The sequence below is a fragment of the Acomys russatus genome, chromosome 21 (assembly GCF_903995435.1).
Source record: "Acomys russatus chromosome 21, mAcoRus1.1, whole genome shotgun sequence".
NCBI lineage: Eukaryota > Metazoa > Chordata > Mammalia > Rodentia > Muridae > Acomys > Acomys russatus.
The window spans coordinates 47,996,581-48,008,650 of NC_067157.1; the positions used below are offsets into that span (position 1 = coordinate 47,996,581).

Genomic DNA, 12,070 nt, shown 5'->3' on the forward strand with positions numbered 1-12,070 from the left:
GCTTTGCAGAGACTAGGGAGGGCAGTCCTTCAAAATTCCTCCTTCACAGAACAGTCTGTCAGATATTTTGGGCTGGCAAGCTGAAGACTGGATGCCCCAATTATAGAGAAAAATCTGTGACTGTCCAGGCAGTCAACTCTCTCTGTCCTGTCTATACTTTTGGAAATTGTTTCCCTCCACTTCCTTCATATTAGATAATATTTCCTTCTTAAGTATCTGATGGTGTTGAAGACTAGATAGCCATAATATTACAATAAGCAATAGTTTAAAATCTAAAAGCATGTTTAGAGGTTGATAAATCTAAATTATAATAAAGTGATTTAGAAAAACTTTGAATACAATGATAAGACTCAGTAGGATAGAATAGACAGTGGAAAAAATTCTCCAAGATTGTCAAATACAAATGGACTGGTCCTTAAAAATGTAACTTTTACAGGATAACTCTCATAAATATTTTTGTTAAATATTTTTTACATATCCATTTACATTATTACACATACATAACAATAAACTACATATAGTAATAAGAACCATGGAACAATCAGGAATTACATAAATGTTACATTTTCAGTGTTTTTGGCTATTTGTATTTGGCAGCATTGAAGAAAACATCTTTCCTATCTTGGTGAGTCTAAAATTCTGAATGTGAATCAATATCATATCTCATCTTTATCAACTTAAAACATCTATGTAGACCTAAAAACAACTTAAACCATAAACAACTAAGCTTAATTGTAAAACTAAACTATTTGGTCTTCAACTCCATCAGATACTTGAGGAGGAATAAAATTAATTGCCTGGGTATACAAGGGGTACAGGTTAGCAGCTTCCCAAACGACAAGATACAGAGAGTTTGCTACCTGAGCAGTTACCCATAACTCTCTTTAACATTGGAGTACATCTTCAGCCTTCTGGCCCAATATACCTGACAGACACATTTGTGAGGCCAAAACTATTGAAGAAGTGCTTATTGTGTCTTTGCAGAGTTTGGCCATCGGTTCTGCCTGCGTCCAAGCTTGCACTTTTTAGACAGATTTCTGTCTGTGGCAGAAATGAGGACATTTTCCCCAGTGGCTTGTTTGCCACATTTGAATCCATCTCCATAAGGAGGTTCTTTGGTGCTCATCATCTTCTTTGAAGTAGGCTGGCTGTTGCTAGGAGTTAACCTGTCTCATTGTTAATGAATCTTTAAAATAATAAAAACATTTTAACTGCCGTATTCTGTATGTCTCTGAGGTTTTTGAAGACCTTATCTAACTATTTTACCTTATCTTTCTATAGAATCATATTTATCGCTTCCACCTAAGATATATATTCTTGTGATAAAAATAGACTAGCAATTGATATGACGATGATTTGATCAACTGTTAATTAACTTGTATAACTTATTTATCCTAAACTGTCTGCAATAGAACTTTCAAAGTTTTGGAAGTAAATCTTGATTTATAATTGTTCTATGGGTACAATACTACATATTAGAGTAGAAATATATATAATGTGTGTGAAGAATAATCTTAATTTGAATTCTATAACACTGTATCTAAAAATTAAACTTATTTTGCATCTATATACAAAATTCTATACAAGTGAATTAATTCTCTTTCTTTGTGGACTCTTTGTGTGGTTTAAGTATCAAAGTGACAGTGGCCTCATAGAATGGGTTTGGTAGTGTTCATTCTGATTCTATTTTGAAGAATATTTTGAAGAGAGTTGGTATTATCTCTTCTCTGAAAGTCTAGTAGATTCTGCACTGAATCATCTGGTACTTGGCTTGTTGTTTTTGTTGTTGTTGTTGTTGTTGTTGTGAGACTTTTGATGACTGCTTCTGTTTCCTTGGGTATGATAGAACTATTCAATTTGTTTACCTGATCTTGATTCAATATTGGTAGTTGGCAATTATCAAGGAAATTGTCCATTTCATTTAGGTCTTAAAATTTTGTGGCATATAGGCTTTTGAAGTAAGACCTGATGATTCTTTGGATTTTCTTGGTGCCTGTCATTATCTCTCCCTTTCATTTCTGATTTTGTTGATTTGAATACTCTCCCTCTGCCTTTTAGTTACTGTGGCTAAAGGTTTGTCTATCTTGTTGATTTTCTCAAAGAACCAACTCTTGGTTTTGTTGATTCTTTAAATTGTTTTCTTTGTTTCCAATTTATTTATTTCATCTCTGAGTTTGATGATGTCCGTATATCTACTTCTCTTGGGTGTGTCTGCTTCTTCTTGTTCTAGAGCTTTCAGGTGTCCTGTTCAGTTGCTAGTATGGGAGCTCTCCAGTTTCTTATAAAGGCACTAAGTGCTATGAACTTTCCTCTTATCAAAGCTTTCATTGTGTCCCATAAGTCTGGTTATGTTGTGTCTTCAGTTTCATTGAATTCTAGCAAGATTTTAATTTCTCTTTTTATTTTGTCTCTTACCAAGATGTCATTGAGTAGGAAGTTGTTCAGTTTCCATGAGTTTGTAGGCTTTCTGCTGTTTCTTTTGTTGTTGGATTCCAGATTTAATCTGTGGTGGTCTGAGAAGAAACAAGAGATTATTTTAATTTTCTTGTATCTGTTAAGGTTTGCTTTGTGACCAAGTATATGGTCAATTTTGGAGAAGGTTACATGAAGATTGTGTTTTCTTTGTTCCTTCTTATTCCTTCTTTAGATCTTGAATAGTCTTATTCATTTCTTTCTCCTATTTAAATTTTCCTGTAATTCTTTATAGGGTTTATTCAATTCCTTCAGCTGTTTGGATGTATTTTCCTTTATTTCTTTGAGTGATTAATTTTCCTCTTTCAAGGCTTCTATCATTTTCATCACCTCAGATTTAAAATATTCTCTTTGTGTTTCACGGGTGTTCATGTCTCCACAGAGCTTGCTGTGGTAGGATCACTGGTTTCTGGTGTATTATATGGCTCTGAGTCTTGTTGCTAGTCTTATTGCAATGTCCTCTAGGCATCTGGTTGTCTCTGGCGTTAGCAGACCTAGAGGTTCCTCCAATGAAGTCACTGTTTGTGTCCACGTGGGCCAGGCAGGTTGGGAACATGTAAAAAAGAGCTCCAATACTGAGGCTGTTTTCTAGGGCTCCCCAGAGGCCTCCTCACAATGATGGACAGTGAGTGTTAGAGCCTGCACCCAGCTCAGCTCAGCTGGGTTCCCTGTCTGTATCCCAGTTGGGTCAGGCAGGAGAGGAATAGGCTGATAGATTTCCAAACCCAAAGCTGTTCAAGTGCCCTACAGTCCTCTTCGAGATGGCAGGGCTCTGCCTATCTGCTCTGTGCTACAGATGGGCTAGGCCAGTAAGCAGCTGGGGGGCAGTGAGAGATCCAAGCTTGAAGCTGCTCAGGTGTCCCACAGACCTTCTTGAGATGGCAGCAAATGCATGTCTTGGCCCATGCCAAATTGTGCTTTGCCTATCTGCTCTGTATCCCAGGTGGGCCAGATTGGTAAGCAGTTTGGGGGCTGAGAGGAACCAGAGCCCAAAGCTGCTGGGGTGCTCCACAAGCCTTCTTGAGATGACAGGGTTCTGCCTATCTGCTCTGTGTCCTAGTTGGGCTCAGTCAGTAAGCTACTAGCCAGCGGAGAGAGACCAAAGCCCAAAACTACTCATAGAATGGAAGCTAATATAGAGTATGGCCCGTGCAGGTATCTGCTCTGTCTGTCTGTCTGTGACCTATATGTATCAGGCTAATAAGCCTCAGGTGGGTGGAGAGAGATCAGAGCCCGAAGCTGCTCACAGGGTGGCAGCTAATGTGGATTGTGGCCTGCACAGGTCTCTGCTCACCCTGTCTGCTCTGTGTCCTAGATGAGTCAGAGCAGTATGCTTCAGGCAGGCAGGCAAAGATAGGCCCAGGCCCGAAGCTGCTCACAAGATAGTAGCTAATGCAGATTGTGGCCATTGCCTGGATTCAGCTCTGCTTGTATGCTCTGTGTCACAGATGGGTCAGCCTGGTAAGTGGCTGAGGCACTGAGAGACGTCAGAACCCAAAATGGCCTGTGCTGGGATGCTCCACAGGCCATTTTGAGATGGCAGAGTTCTATCTATCTGCTCTGTGATGCCGCTGGCTAGGCTGGTAAGATGATGCAGGTGGGACTAAGAGAGATCAGAGCTCAAAGCTACTTGGGTGCCCTTCAGTCTTTTTCAAGATGGCACTTAATGTGGATTGTGTCTGGTGCCTGGACTCAGCTCTGCCTCTCTGCTCTTTGTCTCAGATCTGGTAAGCAACATATGGGCAATGAGAGCCCAAAGCTGCATGGATGCCTCACAGTCTTTCTCAAGATGATGGTTAATGTGGGTTGTCCTCTGGGATTTTTCTGTGGGTTAGCTGGGTGGCCACTGGTCAGACCCACCTGTGCTCCACACAATGTGGATCCCTCTCAATTGTAAATCAGGAGCACTGGTGTTTCGTAGTTCTCAGTTTGGTCTTTTGGTCACTGTGCAGTCATGGTTGTACTGCTGATCAGAAGCTGTGTGTGATTGGCACCGCCATCTTGGATCTCTCTCATAATATTTTTGTTGTATATAGTTTATTATTTTTTAATAGAAAGGTGGATATGTAATGGATGTAAACATGTTTTTGTTTTGATCCGAAGTGTGGGATGGGGAACAGACTTGTGAGAGAACAGGTAATGTTTATCCACTAGAAGACTAATCACCTCATGCAGGGGCTTGGTTTTTGCCAACTGAAACACATCTTAGTACATACAGAATCTGAGAGGAGATATATATCCAAAACAGGAGGCAGGGGCTTTTTGGGTCTTGGTATTGTTTGGCTATTCATCACTCCACTATGAGATGCTCATACAGAGAACTGCTCCAGAGAATTTTTCAGGGCTCTGGGTTCTGATTGCTGTTCCAGGTTCCAGCAGCAATTTTGGTTGAATTGCTGGTCTGATAAAAATCCTGGCAGCTGTGGCAGGAAATTGCTCCCAGGAACTGATTCCCAAAAGGTCTACTTCTCCTGTTCCCATTAACGTCTTTTCTCTCCTATCTGGGGTGGCTGGGAAGGGAGGTATAAGCATTAAAGAACCTCAAATAAAGTAGGTTTGGAAAAGGTCAGAGCCTTCAGTATGGAGCACCTCCTTCTTGCTCTTTTTGATGGTGTGTTCATTAACAAGCACCTCAACCTTTATTAATCTTTGCTTTATTGTTGAATTTGATATGGTTCTGACACATGGTTCATTTATATGCAAAGTGCATGTTGATGCAGGACACAAACAGTTCTTTAAAAAGCGGGGCGCGGGGGGGGGGGGGGGGGAGCGGGGCAGGATTATCTCTCCATGCCCAGCTACCAACTTTTGTTGCAGTAGGGGTTTGATTTTCGGCAGATGTAGCTTTGTATGATCCAGCAAATTTGTAAACAGCCTTTAATGAATATTGATTTCCTTACCTTTCATGTAGTTACTGAAACTTACAGAAGAAAAGTTTGCTCCTTAGAAAATATTTGTAAGGACAAATTCTCTCTCTCTCTCTCTCTCTCTCTCTCTCTCTCTCTCTCTCTCTCTCTCTCTGTCTCTCTCTCTCGCTCTCTCTCTCTCCTTTCATACAAACAGATGGAAGATGTTTTGCTGTTCTTGTTTTATAACATAAATGTTCATTGAAACCTAAGGAGAACATCAGAATCACTAAGCCAGGAAATTTCAAGAACTTTACAAAACTATTTTCATAACTAAAAAGGATAGGTATTTGCAAGCTTTAACAAAAATCTTAAGCCATTTGGAGTCTCTCCCTTTTACAGAGGGATGTTTGAAATATTTTATATTTTGTTGATTCCAGGAATAGCTCAGAGGAATGTATGGACATTAAAATTATAGTTGACTACTGTCTTATTGATTCAGCCAGAAGACATAATTCACCAAGACTGGCCATCTCACACACCACATGTGACCTTGAAACCAGGATGCTACAGCCATCATTGTAGCTTATCCAGTTATATGTGGTGTGCTACAATAGTGAGAAAATAAGCCTTGATTTCTGTAACCTCGTTCTTTTAACGTATTTATGCATGGATTTTCTATTATCCATTTCAATTTTTCAAAAATATAAATTCTACACACACTAAGTATGTCTTCATGGCTCATTTTCCTCTTGTTTCTGGGCTTAAGCACTCCATGTCAGCTGTGTACCAAGCAGCTGTTGCTAGGATGTATCTGTTACCATAGCAATAGATGAACTCTGCAGATGCATCTACAATTCCTCATCTTGTACATTATTCTTGTATCCCTTGTCCATATTCAAATATGTGTCCAGTTCTTTAACTGTAGAAAATTACTTGTTGCATAATAACTTGCATTTAATATACATGGATCTAGAGTGCTGGTTTCTTTTCCCCCTTTGAACTCTCCATTCTTCCCCCAAGCAGCTTAGATTGCATGAAAATTCTCGAGAAATTAAAAATGACCCAGAAATTAACATTCTGCCAAGTTAGTAAAGACAAAAAAACACTTTCTGCAAATTCACCCCCCTCAAAAAAGTCAACTGATAATGTTTAAAAGAAAAAGAAAACCAAAAAGTGTAAATTGACTACTCTTTATCTTTTCTTGTTTCTCTTTAATGCAGTTAGCTTGTAACCAAAAACACTGAAGAAACAACAGCCACTGTAGTCCACATGAATGTGAGCCAGTCCCTCTGGGCCTAGCCCAGATCCTAAATAGCACTGAGGCTGACCCTCAGGCGTATTGGGTAGGCAGTGCTAGTTACCCTAGATCCTCTGGCTGCATAGGGGACGCAACAGGATTGATGTCACTGCATCTAAAATCATCACTACAGATTTTCTTTTTTAAATTTGTTCAGGAGCTTTGGAAAGGAGCAGGTGGGATAACTTCCCCTCACTAAGTGACACTTCCTGAGGAAACAGATACAGCTGGGCTGTCTGTCACTAGCCACCTTATATTATGATGGAATCTCTGCCAAGTACCAGGATGACAGAACCTGCAGCATCTGCAAGAGAGTAGAAATGGAAGATGGTAGAGACAGAAATCTGCACAGATAGAATTTGGTTGACTCTTGGGAACAGGAGCTACTTCATGGAACACAGAGGTTCTGACACTGACTTCTTCCTACAATTTTACTCTTTCTGGGAATAAACAGTGTCACATGGTGTTTGGTGCTGTGAGTTTGGGACAGATTCCTGTGCTCAAAAAACACTTCTGCTTCTCTGAACACCCATCTGGCCTAGAAACAAAAGAAAGAGACGATGTTCTTAACAATGCTGTGTACATATACAGTCAAATTCCAAGCTAGAAGAAAATAGATTATGATTATTAAATTATACAGTTATATTTATTATGCTTCTAGTATCACTGCTGTATAAAGAGAACAAATATGCCTTTGGGACAGACCCTCATTAATAGGTAATCATGTTGACACCTGTTCTGTGTCTATAGTCAATAATATTGTTGCATTGAAAAGGTAGGTCTTGAAAACTGTTAACATGATAAAACATTTTCATTTATTTTAGAGTTATAACATGATATGTTTATTCTATTTACATAAGCATGCTAGGGAAGAATTGGGAATCTGAAGTAATGTAAGTATTTTTAATGATTTTTTTTTTTTTTTTTTTTTTTTTTTGGTTTTTCGAAACAGGGTTTCTCTGTGTAGCCTTGGCTGTCCTGGACTTGCTTTGTAGACCAGGCTGGCCTCGAACTCACAGCAATCTGCCTGCCTCTGCCTCCTGAGTGCTGGGATTAAAGGTCTGCGCCACCACGCCTGGCTTCTTTAATGAACTTCTTGTTCATCTTTCTTCAGTATTACTTTTATAAAAAGCAGTTAAGCAAAAAAAAAAAAAAAAATCATGACTGTCATAATTTGTAAAGATTATTCAATAATTTCCCCAAATTTTGGTTAGATGCATTATAAATGGCACCTTTTTCTAAATATGGATTTTTTATGTTAAAATTGTTAACGGAAAAGAATTTGATGCTGGCTTCTGTGTTTCCTCATAATAGGAAAGGGTGTGACTGTCTACAAGGATCTGGCTTGGATATAATTAAAGATTCAGCTACGCCATCTCTATTTGTGCTTAGCTCTCATTAAAAGGAAATATCAGAAGATAATTCAGGCATGAGTTCATCATTCAGTCTTTATTTTTGTAGAGGAAGTAGAACAATCTCACTTAAGCTTCCATTTTAATAAATATTACACACAACTTTTGTGTTAATTTCACATTAAATATAGACTGAGAAAACACTTAGAAATTCTGAATTCAAGTTATTTTCTTAAATTAAGCTCACGGAACCAAAGGTTGAGCTTATCACTATGCAGATTCAATGTGAACATCTAAGTGACAGAGGTGAGTCATGACAAGATATCTGCCTTGTCACCATGCCAGTCGTTCAGTGCTGCGTGGATATTAAGTAGCAGTTATTTTATGGGGTATAAATATAAATCCTATGATTTAAGTTTCCACTCATGGCATGATTATAATTAGTACAATACATATATGACTAACTAAACTTACAACACATTTTTATAAAGAAGGTAAATTAAAGGAAGACAGAGTGAGTTCAAGACTAGCCTGGAAGCCTAGTGAGAGTAGCCTCCGCTATGTACCGAGTTTTGGGCCAGCCTTGGCAACTTAGTGAAAGGCTACCTCGGAGTGAGAAATCAAAAATAATTCAGACTTTGTTTCTAAAAGCCAAAAATAAGCCTTTCTTATAAGAAACCACACCCAACAAAATTTTAAGAGCTTTATACAAACAGGTCTGTAAAAGAGAGTTCAGTTAAAGATCATGATTAAACTCACATGGAAGAAAATTTAACACTAGAGTCAGAAGACAAAGTGTCAATAACTTACAAAGGTTTTTCAAAACACGTTAAGTGAATAAAAAGATGGGCATATGATAAGTAAAAAAAAAAAGTAAGTTTTTGGATACAACATTGAATTTATTGATCCCAGGGTAGAGCAGGAAAACTGGGAAGCATGGCAGACACCACCACCACCACCACTGCAGCCACCTCCTTTGTGGGAAGGCTCCAGGGCCAGTGTCGGGTGAGTCATCTCATGCCTGGGGCAGTAGTTACCAATGCACTGAGCCTTTAGCCTTATCACTTATCACTGACCATCTCTCTGAAGAAATCACCTGTTTGCAGAAACTTCTTGAGCTACCAGTCATTTTTCCTTAAGAAAAAATTGCCAAAACTGAGGCCAGAATGCACAACAGAGACTATTTTCGACCATCAAAGTCCACAATGTTTACTACTGAGCCCTTAATGGAAAAGACTTTCTGACTTCCATTCTATGGAGCCTGACATAGTCTAGCAGAAGGCTGGAGTGTGAGGAGGGAGGACGTGGACTACATGAACACTTCAGGGCATCCGCATAACCAGCAGTTAGGTCTTGTGACATAGGCCTATAATGCCGCTTACTCAGGAGGCTAGTTAAGGGAGCTCCAAAGTCAGCCCACCTACGCAGTGAGTTCAAGACTAGCCTGGAAGCCTAGTGAGAGTAGTGTTTCAAAATAAAGAGAGGCATTGGTCATCACTTGGGAGATAGAGGGTCAAGAGTTCAAGGCCAGCATTGGCTATGTACCGAGTTTGGGGCCAGCCTGGAGAACTTAGTGAGAGGCTACCTCAGAATGAGAAATCAAAAGAGGCAGTGGTAGACTACCTGCCTAACATACGTGCTACTCTAGGCTCAATTCCCAGTGCTGGGAGTGTATGTGTGTGATCAGAGCTGTACCTGCTTGTAAAGGGCCAATCCAGCTGTCGGCTAGTTCCCGAAGGGAGCTATAGCGGCACTCAAATTCCTCCTTGTTGCAGTGCTATAAGAGCCAATTTAACTCAAACTGAGTGTGTGCTGCACGCCTTTAATCCCAGCAATTGGGAGGCAGAGGCAGGCAGATCACTGTGAGTTCGAGGCCTACAAAGCGAGTCCAGGACAGCCAAGTCTACACAGAGAGACTTTGTCTTTGAAAACACACACACACACACAGAAAGAGAGAGAGAGAGAGCGAGAGAGAGAGAGAGAGAGAGAGAGAGAGAGAGAGAGAGAGAGAGAGAGAGAGAGAGAGAGGAGAGGAGAGAGGAGAGAGAGAGGAGAGGGAGGGAAGGGAGCGGGGGGAGGGGGGGAGAGAGAGGGAGGGAGGGAGGAGGGAGGAGGGGGGGAGAGGGAGAGAGAGGGAGGGAGGAGAGAGGAGGAGAGAGAGAGGAGAGGAGAGTAGAGAGAAGACCACCCCCCGGAGAGAGGAGAGGAGAGGAGAGAGAGAGATTGCCAACCTACCTCCTCAGTGAGGTACTTATCCAGGATGGTGCTCCACTTGCTGCCCAGGATGTTGTCTAGACTGGTGGCACAGCCTGAGGTCCACTGAGCCTGCAGCACATCAGGCTGGAGCCCATGGTGTTGGGCACTGAGCATGGCTAGGATGTGGCAGCAGGGCAGACGGAAGGCTTGGTTCAGGTGGCAGCTGCAGCTAGCAGGGGCCTGGAGCCACACGTGGTGCGTGTCCTCCAGAATGTGGACATTTGCTTTTTTGGAGCCGGAGCCAATGAGGTGCATGGATTTCTGAACCACTGCAAGCTCCGCTAGGCAGAGTTGGGTGGCTGGCCCCGTGCAGATGCCATTGAGGGAGTGCTGGATCCTGGCTTCTACCAGCTGCTCTGTGATGGGGCTTTCGAGGCTGACATCCGAAGGAGTGTGACTGTCCTGGGGAGTCACAGCCAGGTGGAGTTGCTTTATCTGAAGGGTCCTGCTATATGTATCAGAATACAGATGCCACACCTTGTTTCTCAAATGGGGTGGTGCCAAAGAGCTGGCTGAGCATGTGTGCGCTATGACCTCCAGGCTCGAAGTATCAGCTGTTCTGAGCTCAGCTTCTCCAGTGGTAGGACAGCCAGATGTGGTCGTTGAGCAGCCAGTGTGAGTGGAGCTCAGGCAGCCTGGAGGAAGGGATACAGTTGCTCAGGAGAGCATGTACAGCTTCCTCGGGCTGCCAGCTGTGGCAGAGCACACTGTGCTCTGCAGGGAGGATAGCAGCACACCCTGTAAAGGCTGCTTTAGGGGCAGCTGATAGAATTTGCCCTGGAGGAACTTACAGATGTGAAAGGCTGACAATAAGACCTCAGCAGCAGGGAAGTCCACGGTCAGAGTGGGCAGCAAGATGAAGTGGGGATCCACCAGGATGGTGTCGACTCTCTCCCATTCAGGATTAAACTTTTTGAATACCTGGAACATCTGGACCAGACCTCTGGCATCCTCATTGGTGGGGATAGCGAAGTACACTGCTCAGGCAAGCGGACCCTCAACCTGGACGCGGGGTCCATCTACCAGGAAGATGTATAACCCCTGGCCTCTTGGGTTATAGGTCTGGTGGATAAACAAGACCTCTGGGAGATAAGCAAAGAGGTCTTGCACGAAGCAGTTTTGGTAGTTGAAGGCGTCTAGCTGCGGGGTCTTGCTAATCTGCTGCAGCAGTGTAGGTGGGCTTGAGTCTTCAATAAGAAGTCTGTTCAGCACTGTGAGGGGCGTGGAGGCTCCCGGAAGTGCCCAAGGCCCAAGCTAGGACACTCTCTGCAGGACTGCTGTCAGGGAAGCAGTAAGTTTCTCAAGTGCCACAAAAGCCAATGCCTGAAGGTGGACTGTTGTTTTAGATACTGTCCCACGTGAGCCTGAGCCCAGGTGGGGGACTCGGAAGGCTAGGGTTCGTGTTCAAGCCCAGCAGAGCCAAAGTCCACCTCCCACCGGTAGGAGCCATATGCACTAAGTACTGCGATCCGATTTCATGCCTCCACTGCTGAGACAGCTCACCTGCCGGCCAATGAGGCAGCTGTTTCTCACTTAAAAAATTTAAATATATTAAAAGGTAACAATATTTGTTTGTGATGGTATCATGAGTGGAATTTTTAAGTTTCTTTGATCCATTTTCAAAAATTTCTGAAATAAGTGCATGTAAGATTTTAAAGTCATTTTTGGCCAATAGAGTTGAAAGATTAAGTAAAGGAGATGATTCTGAAATAGTAGAAGCCTAAAGGTAGGTAATTATTAGAAGGTAATTCTATTTAAAAAGAAAGAAAACTATATCACAGTAGGTTTTGTCTGTCTAATCTCTGAACTGGGAGCTCTGAGGGTAACAAATATCTTCTCTTGAC

The 12,070-nt window shown here is 41.9% G+C and overlaps 1 pseudogene; it reads right to left on the bottom strand.

Moving 5' to 3' along the window:
* Nucleotides 1-9,653: 9,653 nt before the first annotated feature.
* LOC127205168 (zinc finger SWIM domain-containing protein 1-like) overlaps nt 9,654-12,070 on the bottom strand; it is a 29,752-nt pseudogene continuing 27,335 nt past the window's right edge.